This window comes from Prunus avium, chromosome 4 (assembly GCF_965620075.1).
Source record: "Prunus avium chromosome 4, drPruAviu1.hap1.1, whole genome shotgun sequence".
Classification (NCBI taxonomy): Eukaryota; Viridiplantae; Streptophyta; class Magnoliopsida; order Rosales; family Rosaceae; genus Prunus; species Prunus avium.
Window position 1 is genome coordinate 2,590,332 of NC_142287.1, and position 21,350 is coordinate 2,611,681.

Below are 21,350 nucleotides of genomic sequence, written 5' to 3' on the forward strand. Positions count from 1 at the left end.
TGATGATGCCAAGGTTTTGGGCTCAATCCGAAATCAATAGGTGTAAGAAATTGGACAATTTATGTTCAAAGTCAGTTCATTCCTAATCGGAGTGGTTGGTGTATTCCATAGTTCTAGAGATCGGATTTCACTCAAAACTAACCAAATGACTCCTCCCACCATATTATGATGTTGCCCAAGTTTTGGGCTCGATCCGAAATCAATATGTGTAAGAAATTGGACAATTCAAGTTCACAGGCAGTTCGTTCCTAATTGGAGTGGTTGGTGCTTTCAGTAGGTCTAGAGGTCGGATTTCACTGAAACTTAACCAAATGACTCCTCCCACCATATTATGATGTTGCCCAAGTTTTGGGCTCGATCCGAAATCAATAGGTGTAAGAAAGTGGACAATTTATGTGGAAAGGCAAGTCGTTCCTAATCGGAGTGGTTGGTATATTCCATAGTTCTAAAGATCGGTTATCACTCAAACTTAACCACAAGACTCGTCCCACCATATTATGGTGTTGCCCAAGTTTTGGGCTCGATCTGAAATCAATAGATGTAAGAAATTGGACAATTCAATTTCAAAGGCAGTTCGTTCCTAATTCGAGTGGTTGGTGTTTTGGGTAGTTCTAGAGATCGGATTTCACAAAAACTTAACCAAATAACTCCTCCCACCATATTATGATGTTGCCCAAGTTTTGGGCTCGATCCGAAATCAATAGGTGTAAGAAATTGGACAATTTATGTTCTAAGGCAGTTCGTTCCTAATCGGAGTGGTTGGTGTATTCCATAGTTCTAGAGATCGGATTTCACTCAAAACTAACCAAATGACGACTCCGACCATATTATGATGTTGCACAGGTTTTGGGCTCGATCCGAAATTAATAGGTGTAAGAAATTGGACAATTCAAGTACAAAGGCAGTTCGTTCCTAATTGGAGTGGTTGGTGTTTTGGTTAGTTCTGGAGATCGGATTTCACTTAAACTTAACCAAACGACTCCTCCCACCATATTATGATGTTGCCCAAGTTTTGGGCTCAATCCGAAATCACTAGGTGTAAGAAATTGGACAATTTATGTTCAAAGGCAGTTCGTTCCTAATCGGAGTGGTTGGTGTATTGGGTAGTTCTAGAGATCGGATTTCGTTCAAACTTAACCAACTGACTCCTCCCACTATACTATGATGTTGCCCCAGTTTTGGGATCGATCCGAAATCAATAGGTGTAACTAATTGGACAATTCAAGTTCAAAGGCAGATCGTTCCTAATTGGAGTGGTTGGTGTTTTGGGTAGTTCTAGAGATCGGATTTCACTCAAAATTAACCAAATGACTCCTCCCACCATATTATGACGTTGCCCAAGTTTTGCGCTCGATCCGAAATCAATAGGTGTAAGAAATTGGACAATTCAAGTTCAAAGGCAGTTCGTTCCAAATTGGAGTGGTTGGTGTTTTGGGTAGTTCAAGAGAACTTGATTACACTCCTCCCACCATATTATGATGATGCCAAGGTTTTGGGCTCAATCCGAAATCAATAGGTGTAAGAAATTGGACAATTTATGTTCAAAGTCAGTTCATTCCTAATCGGAGTGGTTGGTGTATTCCATAGTTCTAGAGATCGGATTTCACTCAAAACTAACCAAATGACTCCTCCCACCATATTATGATGTTGCCCAAGTTTTGGGCTCGATCCGAAATCAATATGTGTAAGAAATTGGACAATTCAAGTTCACAGGCAGTTCGTTCCTAATTGGAGTGGTTGGTGCTTTCAGTAGTTCTAGAGGTCGGATTTCACTGAAACTTAACCAAATGACTCCTCCCACCATATTATGATGTTGCCCAAGTTTTGGGCTCGATCCGAAATCAATAGGTGTAAGAAAGTGGACAATTTATGTGGAAAGGCAAGTCGTTCCTAATCGGAGTGGTTGGTATATTCCATAGTTCTAAAGATCGGTTATCACTCAAACTTAACCACAAGACTCGTCCCACCATATTATGGTGTTGCCCAAGTTTTGGGCTCGATCTGAAATCAATAGATGTAAGAAATTGGACAATTCAATTTCAAAGGCAGTTCGTTCCTAATTCGAGTGGTTGGTGTTTTGGGTAGTTCTAGAGATCGGATTTCACAAAAACTTAACCAAATAACTCCTCCCACCATATTATGATGTTGCCCAAGTTTTGGGCTCGATCCGAAATCAATAGGTGTAAGAAATTGGACAATTTATGTTCTAAGGCAGTTCGTTCCTAATCGGAGTGGTTGGTGTATTCCATAGTTCTAGAGATCGGATTTCACTCAAAACTAACCAAATGACGACTCCGACCATATTATGATGTTGCACAGGTTTTGGGCTCGATCCGAAATTAATAGGTGTAAGAAATTGGACAATTCAAGTACAAAGGCAGTTCGTTCCTAATTGGAGTGGTTGGTGTTTTGGTTAGTTCTGGAGATCGGATTTCACTTAAACTTAACCAAACGACTCCTCCCACCATATTATGATGTTGCCCAAGTTTTGGGCTCAATCCGAAATCACTAGGTGTAAGAAATTGGACAATTTATGTTCAAAGGCAGTTCGTTCCTAATCGGAGTGGTAGGTGTATTGGGTAGTTCTAGAGATCGGATTTCGTTCAAACTTAACCAACTGACTCCTCCCACTATACTATGATGTTGCCCCAGTTTTGGGATCGATCCGAAATCAATAGGTGTAACTAATTGGACAATTCAAGTTCAAAGGCAGATCGTTCCTAATTGGAGTGGTTGGTGTTTTGGGTAGTTCTAGAGATCGGATTTCACTCAAAATTAACCAAATGACTCCTCCCACCATATTATGACGTTGCCCAAGTTTTGCGCTCGATCCGAAATCAATAGGTGTAAGAAATTGGACAATTCAAGTTCAAAGGCAGTTCGTTCCAAATTGGAGTGGTTGGTGTTTTGGGTAGTTCAAGAGAACTTGATTACACTCAAACTTAACCAAATGACTCCTCCCACCCTATTATGATGTTGCCCAAGTTTTGGGCTCGATCCAAAATTAATGGGTGTAAGAAATTGGACAATTCAACTTGAAAGGCAGTTCGTTCCTGATTGGAGTGGTTGGTGTTTTGGGTAGTTCTAGAGGTCGGATTTCACTCAAACTTAACCAAATGACTCCTCCCACCATATCATGATGTTGCCCAAGTTTTGGGCTCGATCCGAAATCAATAGGTATCAGAAATTGGACAATTTATGTGCAAAGGCAGTTCGTTCCTAATCTTAGTGGTTGGTGTATTCCATAGTTCTAGAGATCGGATTTCACTCAAAACTAACCAAATGACTCCTCCCACCATATTATGGTGTTGCCCAAGTTTTGGGCTCGATCGGAAATCAATAGGTGTAAGAAATTGGACAATTCAAGTTCAGAGGCAGTTCGTTCCTAATTGGAGTGGTTGGTGTTTTGGGTAGTTCTAGAGATCGGATTTCACTCAAACTTTACCACATGACTCCACCCAGCATATTATAATGTTGCCCAAGTTTTGGGCTCGATCCGAAATCAATAGGTGTAAGAAATTGGACAATTCAGGTTCAAAGGCAGTTCGTTCCTAATTGGAGTGGTTGGTGTTTTGGGTAGTTCTAGAGATCGGATTTCACTCAGACTTTCCCAAATGACTCCTCCCAGCATATTATGACGTTGCCCCAGTTTTGGGCTAGATCCGAAATCAATAGGTGTAAGAAATTGGACAATTCATGTTCAAAGGCAATTCGTTCCTAATTGGAGTGGTTGGTGTTTTGGGTAGTTCTAGAGATCGGATTTCACTCAAACTTAACCAAATGACTCCTCCGACCATATTATGATGTTGCCCAAGTTTTGCGCTAGATCCGAAAACAATAGGTGTAAGAAATTGGACAATTCAAGTTTAGAGGCAGTTCGTTCCTTATTGGAGTGGTTGGTGTTCTGGGTAGTTCTAGAGATCGGATTTCACTCAAACTTGACCAAATGACTCCTCCCACCCGAGTATGATGTTGCCCAAGTTTTGGGCTCGATCCGAAATCAATAGGTGTAAGAAATTGGACAATTCAAGTTCAAAGGCAGTTCGTTCGTAATTGGAGTGTTTTGGGTTGTTCTAGAGATCGGATTTCACTCGAACTTAACCAAATGACTCCTCCCACCATATTATGGTGTTGCCCAGGTCTTGGGCTCGTTCCGAAATCAATAGGTGAAAGAACTTGGACAATTTATGTTCAAAGGCAGTTCGTTCCTAATCGGAGTGGTTGGTGTATTGCATAGTTCTACATATCAGATTTCGCTCAAAAGAAACCAAATGACTCCTCCCACCATATTACGATGTTGCCCAAGTTTTGGGCTCGATTTGAAATCAATAGGTGTAAGAAATTGGACAATTTATGTTCAAAGGCAGTTCGTTCCTAATTGGAGTGGTTGGTCTTTTGGGTAGTTCTAGAGATTGGATTGAAACTTAAGCAAATGACTCCTCCCGCCATATTATGATGTTGCCCCAGTTTTGGGCTCGATCCAAAATCAATAGGTGTAAGAAATTGGACAATTCAAGTTCAAAGGCAGTTCGTTCCTAATTGGAGTGGTTGGTGTTTTGGGTAGTTCTAGAGATCGGATTTCACTCAAGCTTAACCAAATGACTCCTCCCACCATATTATGATGTTGCCCCAGTTTTGGCCTCGATCCGAAATCAATAGGTGTAAGAAATCGGACAATTCAGGTTCAAAGGCAGTTCGTTCCTAATTGGAGTGGTTGGTGTTTTGGGTAGTTCTATAGATTGGATTTCACTCAAACTTAACCAAACGACTCCTCCCACCATATTATTACGTTTACCAAGTTTTGGGCTCGATCCGATATCAATAGGTGTAAGAAATTGGACAATTTATGTTCAAAGGCAGTTCGTTCCAAATCGGAGTGGTTGGTGTATTCCATACTTCTAAAGATCGGATTTCCCTCAAAACTATCCAAATGACTCCTCCCACCATATTATGAGGTTGCCGAAGTTTTCGGCTCGATCCGAAATTAATAGGTGTAAGAAATTGGACAATTCAAGTCCAAAGGCAGTTCGTTCCTAATTGGAGTGGTTGGTGTTTTTGGTAGTTCTAGAGATCGGAGTTCACTCAAACTTAACCAAATGACTCCTCCCACCATATTATGATGTTGCCCAAGTTTTGGGCTCGATATGAAATCAATAGGTGTAAGAAATTGGACAATTTATGTTCAGAGGCAGTTCGTTCCTAATTGGAGTGGTTGCTGTTTTGGGTAGTTCTAGAGATTGGATTTCGCTCAAACTTAAGCAAATGACTCCTCCCACCATATTATGATGTTGCCCCGGTTTTGGGCTCGATCCGAAATCAATAGGTGTAAGAAATTGGACAATTTATTTGCAAAGGCAGTTCATTCCTAATCTTAGTGGTTGGTGTATTCCATAGTTCTAGAGATCGGATTTCACTCAAAACTAACCACATGACTCCTCCCACCATATTATGATGTGGCCCAAGTTTTGGGCTCGAACCGAAATCAATAGGTGTAAGAAATTGTACAATTCAAGTTCAAAGGCAGTTCGTTCCTAATTGGAGTGGTTAATGTTTTGGGGAGTTCTAGATATCAGATTTCACTCACAACTAACCAAATGACTCCTCCCACCATATTATGTTGTTGCCCAAGTTTTGGGCTCGATCCGAAATCGATAGGTGTAAGAAATTGGACTATTCAGGTTCAAAAGCAGTTCGTTCCTAATTGGGGTGGTTGGTGTTTTGGGTAGTTCTAGAGATCGGATTTCACTCAAACTTAACCAAATGACTCCTCCCACCATATTATGATGTCGCCCAAGTTTTGGGCTCGATCCGAAATCAATAGGTGTAAAAAATTGGACAATTCAGGTTCTGTGGCAGTTCGTTCCTAATTGGAGTGGTTGGTGTTTTGGTTAGTTCTAAAGATCGAATTTCACTCAAACTTAACCCAATCACTCCTCCCACCATATTATGATGTTGCCCAAGTTTTGGGCTCGATCTGAAATTGATAGGTGTAAGAAATTGGACAATTCAAGTTCACAGGCAGTTCGTTCCTAATTGGAGTGGTTGGTGTTTTGTGTATTTCTAGAGATCGGATTTCACTCAAGCTTAACCAAATGACTCCTCCCACCATATTATGATGTTGTCCAAGTTTGGGGCTCGATCCGAAATCAATAGGTGTAAGAAATTGGACAATTTATGTGTTGCTTCGATTCAGCTGCACCAAAATAGATTCAGCTGCATCCTCAACTTGTGATACTCGCAAGTGCACGAGCCGTTTGGTAGTATAGCATATGTAAGTGCGAGGTCGATCCCACGAGGATTGGTGATTGAATGATCCAATTCATTTCCCCTACATAAAACAGAAATGAAAAAGAAAATAAATAAAACAAGAAAAAAGGAAATAACTCAAGCAAATAAGTTCCCAAGTTCAATTAGATTAACGGATTGATTCTAGCTAAAGTATGATTAAGCCATGGTGTTTGGTCAAAACCTTGTGTTCCTAATTCCCTAATTTGATCATTTGTTGTCTAACCTAAAATTAAGCATTAGGAACCCATTAAGCATAGAAGAACATTTTAAACAACCAAGTATGTATCTAATCCCTGTTGTCGAATGTCCATACATACTCTTCCTATCCATAGTTCAATTCGAATTAAAGCATGGTGTCTACTCTTAATTCAAACCAAGATAGCTAACATGCAAGCCTAAATGGTGATCAATCATTCAAACTAGCATATTAACTTATAAGCATAATGAATAAGAACAAAAACCATAGTTGAAACTTGGAAACTAATTAAACTTGAATACTTAAGAAAGAATGTACATTACAAATAAAAGTAAAGTGGAACTTGAAGGAAAATTTAGTAAACTCATTTTGTTACAACAATTGACAACTTGAAAGGAAACTAAGAGAATTTGAGGGAGAGAAGGGAAGGGAGCTCTAGAGAAGTGTTTGAGAGCTCCCCCCCTTGGGGTGTGTTTTGAAGCTTGAAGGCTTCTCTATTTATAGGGCTAAGAGGGAGGAACATCATGATGAACTCCCACACCATCCTTCATCATTTTCTGCACCTCAAGCTTTCTTCACATGGGTTCAAAGGTGATCAGCTGTGGCTGCTTTTGCTGCCAACCCATGTGGTCTTCTTTTGGTTGCTGAAAAACGAGTTTTCTGAACCAGACTTGGTGTAGGAAGGCCACAGCTGTGGCAACTTCAAATCTCACCAAAGTTGTCCTCTCACAAATGAATCACTCAGAAGAGGGCTACAATGCAACACTCAGTTATAAACATGATATTAGAGTTAAATCATAAAGGACTTAACTCAAAATAGGAAGATGAAGAACTTGCATTAATATGATCTCAAGAAGGATGCCAAACACTTAAAAGTAAGAAAATGCATGCAATTCAACCACATGACATTTAAGATCAATTTAGGTCTTTAAGATAGGTTGAAATGGGGCCAAGGGTGTAAGGTGAGTGAGAAATGAAGGGTATGGATAATACAAAGTCCAAGGAACTCAAAATGTAAGAGCATAAAATAATTGTTTACAAGACTTCGAATCATCATGATTAGATTTTTTTCTTTTACATGATCAAAACTCCTTATACCTTCATTTACATTGATTCACACTCCTTTCCAAACACCAATTTATTTTGAAGGCCCAAAAATGAATTTTTAATCAACAACCACTTAATCACAACTTTTTTTTTTTTTTCTTTCACCAATTGAGTGAAGTTTCTTTTTTTTTTTTTTTTTTTTTTTCTTTATGTAATATCCCTTCCCAAACTTAGCATGAAAAACACATCCGAATTAGAGCTCATGAGTTCCTTAGAAAGGTAAATATTTGTTTTTCGGGCTAAGGTGAGGAAATATAATTGGTAAAATGAAAGAAAAGGTTACATGTAGGCTCAAAATGGTTAACAATGGAAAATCATGCTTAAGCATGCATAAGGTTAGCTTGAAAGGCACAAACGATCCAAAGAGGGCCTTAATATCACTTCTTAAATGTCATGAAATCAAATTGCATAAGAATGAATGACTTTTAAGTGTTCAACCAAATCAATGAATAATGAGATCAAACAACAACTTTGATGACAAGAAAATAAGAGTATGTGTATAACACTCATGAAATGAAGCACAAGGCTCAAAAGCTCACATTATATGGTTATATAAGTTTAATTTATGCTTGATACAATTCTTTGGGTCATGCAAATCCTTTAATTGGAAAAATATGGAACAAATGGCAAGTGCAAAGAAGGTTTCAAACATATCATGCTAGAACGATGCCAAATTTATTTATTTAATTTTTTTTGAAATAAAAATTTACAAGGAAAAAAATAATAATAATAAAATTCAATTTTCATTTAAGTCATGCAAACATTTATCACAATCTCATCAACTGTGTTCGGAAAGTGACTCAAAACAAAACAAGACTCAAAATATAGAAAAAAAGAAAAACAAGCAAGAAATTAATTAAATTTTTATTTTATTTTATAATTTTAAGAAAAACCAAATTTACTTGCTAAACTCCAATACCCCCAAATCTAGAAATGAACATTGTCCTCAATGTTTAAAAATTAGGAACAAGTAATGTCATAACAAGAAATGAAAGGTACTAAAGTAAGTAAATATAAAATCACAAAACACACAAGAATTAAAATACAAAAATAAAATAATTACAAAATAAAAATTACAAAACAAACAAACAAATAAAAAAGAAACGAAACAGTAAAACACTCGAAACAAAAAGCCCTAAACAAACAATCTTACGCAAACCAAAACCCAAACGATTGAAAGCCCAACCCAAAAGAAGGTTAACTCACTTTGAAACCTAAACAACGGTGAAAACCCGACCCACAATGAAATCCGAAGCCCACATGTTAAATTTTATTTTTTTATTTTTAAGAGAACATGGGTCATGATGTCTCGGTTCAGTGTAAGGGACCAACTGACAGGGCGAGACACGTGTTGACGCGTAGAGGCGCCGCAGACTCCACAAGCAAAAATTACGGGCTTATGGAAAGGCGCGAAGACTTTACTGAACGCGTTCGTTCAGAAAAGACACGTCGTGATAAATGAGTTGGGTATGGTTGGAAGGCGAGAAGGTTGTGGGACTCAAGGAATGCTGGAGATTCAGAAAATGCTCAGATGCTGCAATGGCTAGGGTTTGTCAAAGACTAAGTCTATAAAAAGGTAAAAGAAAGGGTGAAAAACACAAACTCAGAAACACACAAAAGAGAAAAGAAAGAAAGAAGAAAAGAGAGTAAGAAATCAAATGGCCTCTAACTACCCATTTTCGTTGGATCTCAACCTAGCTCCACCGACTCAGACACGAGGCCAAGCAGCGGCACCAGTATGGATGCCCTACTTTGCTTCCGCACGGGGGCCTGTGACAGTAACTGACTCAATACTCCTGGACAACGATGTTGCCATTGGAGTGGCTAGAAATTTAGTGACTCCTAAAGATATACGTGTGCTGGGGACAAGGGATGACAACCGGGTCGTGAGCGATGCCCTGGCACTGAGCGTGCAGAGTACGGCAACAGTCGCAAGTTTGGGTCATCGCCTACTTGCAAAGTCCCATGAGGTAGAGGTGCTAAAAGGTCAGTTGGCGGCGGAGCGAAGTATGATTGAAGAGTGCCAGAGTGCTATAAAAAGCTTGAAAAGGGAGAGGGCAAGAATAGTGGAGGTGAATCGACACCAGCTAGAAGTATTGCGGGACGAGAATAAAAACCTATCAAAGATGGTAGAGTTGTACTCTCGCGACATGCGAAAACAGCTGGAGGACCTAGACCGACCGGGTAAACGCAAGCAAGCAGATCGCGAGAGTAGTTACGCTCAAGCTAAGATTGCGATTTTTGGGAGCTCAAGTGATGAGCCCCAAGAGGCTGTGCGTGAAGCCCCGGAAGAGGATAGCCAGAGGGCCAAACTCAAAGCTCCAATGGTCGAGACACCGAGCACTGTGAAGAAATGATTTCTACTGCTAATTGTTGTTTTTATTTTATTTTGGTTGTTTTTATTTTTGGTTATTTTGTTTCGGAAATAAAATAGTAAAGTTGCAGAAGGAAAAAGAAAACGGAAAAGAAAGCGCATCTCCCAAACTTAAATCAAACGAAGACGACAAACGGAAAAGAAAGCACAGTTCCCTAACTAAAATAAAATAAAGATGATAGCCGAAAGGAAAAAGCAGAAACACAAAGCTCTAGAAAATGAAAGTAACCGGCAAAAATATAAAACACCAGAAAACACGGAGGAAAAAAAAGTAAAGTGAAAGTTAATGTGCTCCCTCTTGAAGCGATTAGGTCGAGCATGCCCGGGAAATCCGAAATGGTGTTGGCTCTCTCTCATCAGCATATGTCTTTTTAAACCACACCTCTGCAAGCGGATGATACCCAGCATTTCTTCCTGCAAACTCAAGGAAAAACATCAAAAAATTCAGAAACAAAAAAAATGGCATCCTCATGCGCTCACCTTGATGATCTCAACCTTGAATTGTCCCTTGCACCACCGAATGCCCAGACAAGGGCTCCTCCAACTCCTGTCTTCCCAAACTCCACATATCATCATGGCACGGCCTCAAACTTTGCTGAGGCAATACCGAACTTTGCTGAGGCAATGCCGAACAGAGCAGTGCTGTTGGGTGGCATGATTGGCAGTATACTCACACCGGCAGATCATCTGCATGTGGCACGTAGGTCTGACAAGATGGCAGTGGATGAGTCCCACTCTTTATCTGTGCTCCATGCGGTCTCGGCTACCAATTTGGGCATGCGATTACGGGCGAGGATGCGGGAGTGCACAGCGCTGAACGAGGAAGTGGCTTCCTTGAAGGCTATGGTGGCAGATTTGCAGAAGCGGCTCTATTGTGCCACTCAGCATGTGGAAGCACTGCAGAGGAAAAATGATGACCATGTAGAGCTGCTGCAGATTCTACAAGTGCGAGACAATAGAGGCAAGCCATGATGAAGATGAAGATGAAGATGAAGAAGATGAAGAAGAAGAAGAAGTTTTTGTTTTTTGTTTTTTTTTTGTTTTTTTGTTTTTTTGTTTTTGTTTTTGTTTTTTTTTTGTTTTTAAGCAGCGTTTTGAAATAAAATAAAACTGTGTTTTAACACTCAGAAATAAACAAACTAACTTCACAAAACAAAAACAAAAACAAAGACTCAACAGAAAAGAAAACAAAGAAAAAAAAATTTAAAAAAAATTTAAAAAAACTTAATTTAAAAACACACGAATATACAAGCAACTCACGGATGACCAGTTAAGGGCCTCAGAAAACACAGCCAGGGGATCCGGGAAGGTTGGAGGGGTCACAATGGTCCCGCTTAAAACCCAAACTTCTTAGACACCGAAGGTGTCGCCTAAAGAACTCCTAGACACTGTATTGACAGAAGTGCTCACTGGGGTTACCATAAGTCAGCTCATATGAAAAATCTTTTTAAAAATTTTTAAGATAAAAAAAACAAAAACAAATTAAGATAAAATGAAACAACAAACCATAAATGAAAATGAACTAAGTACTCTAAACAAACTCAAACAAACGAAATAAATTGTTGTACTAAAAGAAACAAACCAAGAAACCAAAGAAAAACACAAACAGCACTTTCTATCACCTATTTATCACCATTTGGACAGATTCGTTTCTCTGTTTTTCAGCTTCGACCTGTATTCAGTTTTTAGGCCATAACTTTCCAACCGCAAGTCCAAATTTCACGTTCTTTATATGGTTGGATTCAGCACAGAAAAACAAAGAACCCAACGCGGACCAAAAGGCAAAAAACAATAACAGAAATAAACAGAATTCAAAGAAGAGAAAGGATTGAAATGCTCCCCCTTGAAGCGATTATGTCGAGCATGGATGCACTTGGAGGTCGACTTCTCCCATTGCTCCACACTTCCCATTCTTACGATTGAGGTTGCCATCTCTCTCCATTTTTATTAAGCTGTCATAAATTGCTAAAACCAACACACAAACTTGAAATGGAATTAAAAGGATTAGGAATGAACAATAGAGAACTAAGTAGACTTTAGACATTATAAATAAATAAAAAGTAGGAAAATCAAATAGAATCAAACAATGTTACCGATCCCCGGCAACGGCGCCAAAAACTTGTTGCTTCGATTCAGCTGCACCAAAATAGATTCAGCTGCATCCTCAACTTGTGATACTCGCAAGTGCACGAGCCGTTTGGTAGTATAGCATATGTAAGTGCGAGGTCGATCCCACGAGGATTGGTGATTGAATGATCCAATTCATTTCCCCTACATAAAACAGAAATGAAAAAGAAAATAAATAAAACAAGAAAAAAGGAAATAACTCAAGCAAATAAGTTCCCAAGTTCAATTAGATTAACGGATTGATTCTAGCTAAAGTATGATTAAGCCATGGTGTTTGGTCAAAACCTTGTGTTCCTAATTCCCTAATTTGATCATTTGTTGTCTAACCTAAAATTAAGCATTAGGAACCCATTAAGCATAGAAGAACATTTTAAACAACCAAGTATGTATCTAATCCCTGTTGTCGAATGTCCATACATACTCTTCCTATCCATAGTTCAATTCGAATTAAAGCATGGTGTCTACTCTTAATTCAAACCAAGATAGCTAACATGCAAGCCTAAATGGTGATCAATCATTCAAACTAGCATATTAACTTATAAGCATAATGAATAAGAACAAAAACCATAGTTGAAACTTGGAAACTAATTAAACTTGAATACTTAAGAAAGAATGTACATTACAAATAAAAGTAAAGTGGAACTTGAAGGAAAATTTAGTAAACTCATTTTGTTACAACAATTGACAACTTGAAAGGAAACTAAGAGAATTTGAGGGAGAGAAGGGAAGGGAGCTCTAGAGAAGTGTTTGAGAGCTCCCCCCCTTGGGGTGTGTTTTGAAGCTTGAAGGCTTCTCTATTTATAGGGCTAAGAGGGAGGAACATCATGATGAACTCCCACACCATCCTTCATCATTTTCTGCACCTCAAGCTTTCTTCACATGGGTTCAAAGGTGATCAGCTGTGGCTGCTTTTGCTGCCAACCCATGTGGTCTTCTTTTGGTTGCTGAAAAACGAGTTTTCTGAACCAGACTTGGTGTAGGAAGGCCACAGGTTTCAAAACGTATCCAATGGTGCTCAAATTTGGATATGTTATACTAGACACCCATTGGAACAACTTCTATGAAGAAAGTATTCCCATCGGAGCAGTAGAAGTGTGCGTTTTGGGCCTTGCAAGTTGGCAGCCGAACAGAGACTGGAATTGACTTCATTTTATTTCTTTGCTTTACATGCATGCACATGCTTTCTCTATAATAACTCCAGCATGTACCAACTTGCTCCTTTAGAATTTCATAGCTGGAATGCCTCCCCACTTCACTCATTATGTTGGATCCAAAGTCAGTTGCAGCATGGGTGAGGCACATGGCTTAAAGGAGGAGATAAGGCTCAAAGCTGGCAGCTGCAAATCCTGCTGAGCAAGGTTGGGTGTTGGACGGGCTGAGCACTCCACAAATGTCCAATTGGGCTGAAATTTGGATATGTTGTAGTAGACACCCATTGGAACAAGTTTCATGAAGATCTTCACCTCATTCGAGCCCCATAGCATGCTGATCCAAGGCCAAGAAGCTTACCTACGAAATTGGGCTGGAAAGGAGCCAAAATGTGTTTGTCTTTAAGCTCTTCTTCCATTCACCCAAATCAAGCCTTAACATGCATGGATTGCATCATTTCCTATCCAAAGTCATCATTGTTACCTAAATGTCAATTAACTGAAAGATAAACACAAAAAGGATTAAAAGCACAAGTTTAACTCGAAAACATAACCAAATCATAAGCTAGAAGGGTACAAAATGATATACAATTATGAACCGATCATTATGTTCAAAGGCAGTTCGTTCCTAATCGGAGTGGTTGGTGTATTCCATAGTTCTTGAGATAGGATTTCACTCAAAACTATCCAAATGACTCCTCCCACCATATTATGATGTTGCCCAAGTTTTGGGCTCGGTCCGAAATCAATAGGTGTAAGAAAGTGGACAATTCAAGTTCGAACGCAGTTTGTTCCTAATTGGAGTGGTTGGTGTTTTGAGTAGTTCTAGAGATCGGATTTCACTCAAACTTAACCAAATCACTCCTCCCACCATACTATGATGTTGCCCAAGTTTTGGGCTCGATCCGAAATCAATAGGTGCAAGAAATAGGACAATTTAAGTTCAAAGGCAGTTCGTTCCTAATTGGAGTGGTTGGTGTTTTGGGTAGTTCTAGAGATCGTTTTTCACTCAAACTTAAGCAAATGACTACTCCCACCCTATTATGATGTTGCCCAAGTTTTGGGCTCCATCCGAAATCAATAGGTGTAAGAAATTGGACAATCCAAGTTCAAAGGCAGTTCGTTCCTGATTTGAGTAGTTGGTGTTTTGGGTAGTTCTAGTGGTCGGATTTCACTCAAACTTAACCCAATGACTACTCCCACCATATTATGATGTTGCCCAAGTTTTGGGCTCGATCCAAAATCAACAGATGTAAGAAATTGGACAATTCCAGTTCAAAGGCAATTCGTTCCTAATTGGAGTGGTTGGTGTTCTTGGTAGTTCCAGAGATCGGATTTCACTCAAACTTAACCAAATGACTACTCCCACCATATTATGAGGTTGCCCAAGTTCTGGGATCGATCCGAAATCAATAGGTGTAAGAGATTGGACAATTTATGTTCAAAGGCAGTTCATAATTAATCGTAGTGGTTCGTGTATTCCATAGTTCTAGAGATCGGATTTCACTCAAAAGTAACGAAATCACTCCTCCCACCATATTATGATGTTGCCCAAGTTTTGGGGTTGATCCAAAATCAATAGGTGTAAGAAATTGGAGAATTCAAGTTCAATGGCAGTTCGTTCCTAATTGGGGTGGTTGGTGTATGGGGTAGTTCTAGAGATCCGATTGCACTCAAAATTGACCAAATGGCTACTCCCACCATATTATGATGTTGCCCAAGTTTTGGATTCGATCCCAAATCAATAGGTGTAAGAAATTGGACAAATCAAGTTCAAAGGCAGTTCGTTCCTAATTGTAGTGGTTTGTGTTTTGTGTAGTTCTAGAGATCGGATTTCACTCAAGCTTAACCAAATGACTACTCCCACCATATTATGATCTTGGCCAGGTTTTGGGCTCGATCCGAAATCAATAGGTGTAAGAAATTGGACAATTTATGTTCAAAGGCAGTTCGTTCCTAATCGGAGTGGTCGGTGTATTCCACAGTTCTAGAGATCGGATTTCCCACAAAACTAACCAAATGACTCCACCCACCACATTATGATGTTGCCCAAGTTTTGGGCTCGATCCGGAATCAATAGGTGTAAGAAATTGGACAATTCAAGTTCAAAGGCAGTTCGTTCCTAATTGGTGTGGTTCGTGTTTTGGGTAGTTCTAGAGATCGGATTTCACTCAAACTTAACCAAATGACTCCTCCCACCATATTATGTTGTTGCCCAAGTTTTGGGCTCGATACGAAATCAATAGGTGTAAGAAATTGGACAATTTATGTTCAAAGGCAGTTCGTTCCTAATCGGAGTGGTCGGTGTATTCCACAGTTCTAGAGATCGGATTTCCCACAAAACTAACCAAATGACTCCGCCCACCACATTATGATGTTGCCCAAGTTTTGGGCTCCATCCGAAATCAATAGGTGTAAGAAATTGGACAATTAAAGTTCAAAGGCAGTTCGTTCCTAATCGGAGTGGTTGGTGTATTCCGTAGTTCTAGAGATCGGATTTCACTGAAAACTAAGCAAATGACTCCTCAGACCATATTATGAGGTTGCACAAGTTTTGGGCTCGATCCGAAATCAATAGGTGTAAGAAATTGGACAATTCATGTTCAAAGGCAGTTCGTTCCTAATTGGAGTGGTTGGTGTTTTGGGTAGCTCGAGAGATCGGAGTTCACTCAAACTTAACCAAATGACTCCTCCCACCATATTATGATGTTGCCCAAGTTTTGGGCTCGATCCGAAATCAATAGGTGTAAGAAATTGGGCAATTTATGTGCAGAGGCAGTTCGTTCCTAATAGGAGTGGTTGGTGTATTCCATAGTTCTAGAGATCGGATTTCACTCAAAACTAACCAAATGACTCCTACCACTGTATTATGATGTTGCCCCAGTTTTGGGCTCGATCCGAAATCAATAGGTGTAAGAAATTGGACAATTCAAGTTCAAAGGCAGTTCGTTCCTAATTGGAGTGGTTGGTGTTTTGGGTAGTTCTAGAGTTCGGATTTCACTCAAGGTTAACCAAATGACTCCTCCCACCATATTATGATGTTGCCCCAGTTTTGGCCTCGATCCGAAATCAATAGGTGTATGAAATCGGACAATTCAGGTTCTAAGGCAGTTCGTTCCTAATTGGAGTGGGTGGTGTTTTGGGTAGTTCTAGGGATCAGACTTCAGTCAAACTTAAGCATATAACCAAATGACTTCTCCCACCATATTATGTTGTTGCCCAAGTTTTGGGCTCGATCCGAAATCAATAGGTGTAAGAACTTGGACAATTTAAGTTCAAAGGCAGTTTGTTCCTAATCGGAGTGGTTGGTGTATTCCGTAGTTCTAGAGATCGGATTTCACTCAAAACAAACCAAATGACTCCTCCCACTGTATTATGATGTTGCCCCAGTTTTGGGCTCGATCCGAAATCAATAGGTGTAAGAAATTGGACAATTCAAGTTCAAAGGCAGTTCGTTCCTTGTTGGAGTGCTTGGTGTTTTGGGTAGTTCTAGAGATCGGATTTCACTCAAACATAACCAAATGACTTCTCCCACCATAATATGTGGTTGCCCAAGTTTTGGGCTCGATCCGAAATCAATAGGTGTAAGAAATTGGACAATTTAAGTTCAGAGGCAGTTCGTTCCTAATTGGAGTGGTTGGTCTATTCCGTAGTTCTAGAGATCGGATTTCACTCAAAACTAACCAAATGACTCCTCCCACCATATTATGATGTTGCCAAAGTTTTGGGATCGATCCGAAATCAATAGGTGTAAGAAATTGGACAATTAAAGTTCAATGGAAGTTCGTTCCCAATTGGAGTGGCAGGTGTTTTGGGTAGTTCTAGAGATCGGATTTCACTCAAACTTAACCAAATGACTTCTCCCCCCATATTATGTTGTTGCCCAAGTTCTGGGCTCGATCCGAAATCAATAGGTATCAGAAATTGTACAATTTAAGTTCAAGGGCAGTTCGTTCCTAATAGGAGTGGTTGGTGTATTCCGTAGTTCTACAGATCGGATTTCACTCAAAACTTACCAAATGAATCCTCCCACTGTATTATGATGTTGCCCCAGTTTTGGGCTCGATCCGAAATCAATAGGTGTACGAAATTGGACAATTCAAGTTCAAAGGAAGTTCGTTCCGAATTGGAGTGGTTGGTGTTTTGGGTAGTTCTAGAGATCGAATTTCACTCAAACTTAACCAAATGACTTCTCCCACCATATTATGATGTTGCCCAAGTTTTGGGCTCGATACGGAATCAATAGGTGTAAGAAATTGGACAATTTATATTCAAAGGCAGTTCGTTCCTAATCGGAGTGGTTGGTGTTTTCCATAGTTCCAGAGGTCGGATTTCACTCAAAACTAAACAAATGACTCCTCCCACCATATTATGATGTTGCCCAAGTTTTAGACTCGATCCGAAATCAATAGGTGTAAGAAATTGGACAATTCAGGTTCAAAGGCAGTTCGTTCCTAATTGGAGTGGTTGGTGTTCTGGGTAGTTCTAGAGATCGGATTTCACTCAAACTTAACCAAATGACTACTCCCACCATATTATGATGTTGCCCAAGTTTTGGGCTCGATCCGAAATCAACAGGTGTAAGAAATTGGACAATTCAAGTTCAAAGGCAGTTCGTTCCTAATTGGAGTGGTTGGTGTTCTGGGTAGTTCTAGAGATCGGATTTCACTCAAACTTAACCAAATGACTACTCCCACCATATTATGAGGTTGCCCAAGTTCTGGGCATGAGCCGAAATGAATAGGTGTAAGAGATTGGACAATTTATGTTCAAAGGCAGTTCGTTCCTAATCGTAGTGGTTCGTGTATTCCATAGTTCTAGAGATCGGATTTCACTCAAAACTAACGAAATCACTCCTCCCAGCATATTATGATGTTGCCCAAGTTTTGCGGTTGATCCGAAATCAATAGGTGTAAGAAATTGGACAATTCAAGTTCAATGGTAGTTCGTTCCTAATTGGGGTGGTTGGTGTATTGGGTAGTTCTAGAGATCCGATTGAACTCAAAATGGACCAAATCGCTACTCCCACCATGTTATGATGTTGCCCAAGTTTTGGGCTCGATCCAAAATCAATAGGTGTAAGAAATTGGACAAATCAAGTTCAAAGGCAGTTCGTTCCTAATTGTAGTGGTTGGTGTTTTGGGTAGTTCTAGAGATCGGATTTCACTCAAACTTAACAAAATGACTCCTCCCACCATATTATGTTGTTGGCCAAGTTTTGGGCTCGATCCGAAATCAATAGGTGTAAGAAATTGGACAATTGAAGTTCAAAGGCAGTTCGTTCCTAATCGGAGTGGTTGGTGTGTTCCGTAGTTCTAGAGATCGGATTTCACTCAAAACTAACCAAATGACTCCTCCCACTGTATTATGATGTTGCCCCAGTTTTGGGCTCGATCCGAAATCAATAGGTGTAAGAAATTGGACAATTCAAGTTCAGAGGCAGTTCGTTCCTAATTGGAGTGCTGGTGTTTTGGGTAGTTCTAGAGATCGGATTTCACTCAAATTTAACCAAATGACTTCTCCCACCATATTATGTTGTTGCCCAAGTTTTGGGCTTGATCCGAAATCAATAGTGGTAAGAAATTGGACAATTCAAGTTCGAAGGCAGTTCGTTCCCAATTGGAGTGGTTGGTGTTTTGGGTAGTTCAAAAGATCGGATTTCACTCAAACTTAACCAAATGACTTCTCCCACCATATTATGTTGTTGCCCAAGTTTTGGGGTCGATCCGAAATCAATAGGTGTAAGAAATTGGACAATTTAAGTTCAAAGGCAGTTCGTTCCTAATCGTAGTGGTTCGTGTATTCCAAAGTTCTAGAGATCGGATTTCACTCAAAACTAACGAAATCACTCCTCCCAGCATATTATGATGTTGCCCAAGTTTTGGGGTTGATCCGAAATCAATAGGTGTAAAAAATTGGACAATTCAAGTTCAATGGCAGTTCGTTCCTAATTGCGGTGGTTGGTGTATTGGGTAGTTCTAGAGATCCGATTGCACTCAAAATTGACCAAATGGCTACTCCCACCATATTATGATGTTGCCCAAGTTTTGGGCTCGATTCGAAATCAATAGGTGTAAGAAATTGGACAAATCAAGTTCAAAGGCAGTTCGTTCCTAATTGTAGTGGTTGGTGTTTTGTGTAGTTCTAGAGATCGGATTCCACTCAAGCTTAACCAAATGACTCCTCCCACCATATTATGATCTTGGCCAGGTTTTGGGATCGATCCGAAATCAATAGGTGTAAGAAATTGGACAATTTATGTTCAAAGGCAATTCGTTCCAAATCGGAGTGGTTGGTGTATTCCATAGTTCTAGAGATCGGATTTCACTCAAAACTAAGCAAATGACTCCTCAGACCATATTATGAGGTTGCACAAGTTTTGGGCTCCATCCGAAATCAATAGGTGTAAGAAATTGGACAATTCAAGTTCAAAGGCAGTTCGTTCCTAATTGGAGTGGTTGGTGTTTTGGGTAGTTCTAGAGATCGGATTTCACTCAAACTTAACCAAATGAGTTCTCCCACCATATTATGTTGTTGCCCAAGTTTTGGGCTCGATCCGAAATAAATTGGTGTAAGAAATTGGACAATTCAAGTTGAAAGGCAGTTCGTTCCTAACTGGAGTGGTTGGTGTTTTGGGTAGTTCTAGAGATCGGAGTTCACTCAAACTTAACCAAATGACTCCTCCCACCATATTATGATGTTGCCCAAGTTTTGGGCTCGATATGAAATCAATAGGTGTAAGAAATTGGACAATTTATGTTCAGAGGCAGTTCGTTCCTAATTGGAGTGGTTGCTGTTTTGGGTAGTTCTAGAGATTGGATTTCGCTCAAACTTAAGCAAATGACTCCGCCCACCATATTATGATGTTGCCCCGGTTTTGGGCTCGATCCGAAATCAATAGGTGTAAGAAATTGGACAATTCAAGTTCAAAGGCAGTTCGTTCCTAATTGGAGTGGTTGGTGTTTTGGGTAGTTCTAGAGATCGGATTTCACTCAAAATTAACCAGATGACTCCTCCCACCATATTATGAGGTTGCGCAACTTCTGGGCTCGATCCGAAATCAATAGGTGTAAGAAATTGGACAATTCAAGTTCAAAGGCAGTTCGTTCCTAATTGGAGTGTTTGGTGGTTTGGGTAGTTCTAGAGATCGGATTTCACTCAAACTTAACCAAATGACTCCTCCCACCATAATATGTTGTTGCCCAAGTTTTTGGCTCGATCCGAAATCAATAGGTGTAAGAAATTGGACAATTTATGTTCAAAGGCAGTTCGTTCCAAATCGGAGTGGTTGGTGTATGCCATAGTTCTAGAGAACGGATTTCAATCAAACTTAACCAAATAACTCCTCCCACCATATTATGATGTTGCCCAAGTTTTGGGCTCGATCTGAAATCAATAGGTGTAAGAAATTGGACAATTCAGGTTCAGAGGCAGTTCGTTCCAAATTGGAGCGGTTGGTGTTTTGGATAGTTCTAGAGATCGGATTTCACTCAAACTTAACCAAATGACTCCTTGTTGTTAATTATTATGTTAACTCGCAATTGTACGGGGCAATTAGTAATATAGCAAGACAAGTACGAGGTCGTACCCACGAAGACTGTGAAGTTGAAATTAGTTATGTACGTAGATTACCGAATTCAAGAAGTTAGGAAGTTAAGTCTAAAACAGAAATTAAAGTGAGAGTGATTGTGATTGTGAAAGGAAGTGAGCAAACTGAAATTGCAAATGAAAGCAAATAAACAAGTGTAACAAAGAGTGGTTTTAAGAGTTGGAAAACAGATTTGGAGACTAGGGCATTCGAATCACCATAACAATTCAATTCTGGGTTATATGGAGTCAAGTAACAAGTCTAATTCAGATTCAAAGATTGATTCTAGCTAAAGTATGATTAGGCCATGGTGTTTGGTCCTAACCTTGTGTTCCTAATTCCCTAATTTGATCATTTGTTGTCTAACCTAAAATTAAGCATTAGGAACCCATTAAGCATAGAAGAACAATTTAAACAACCAAGCATGTGTCTAATCCTTGTTGTCGAATGTCCATACATACTCTTCCTATTCATAGTTCAATTCGAATTAAAGCATGGTGTCTACTCTTAATTCAAACCAAG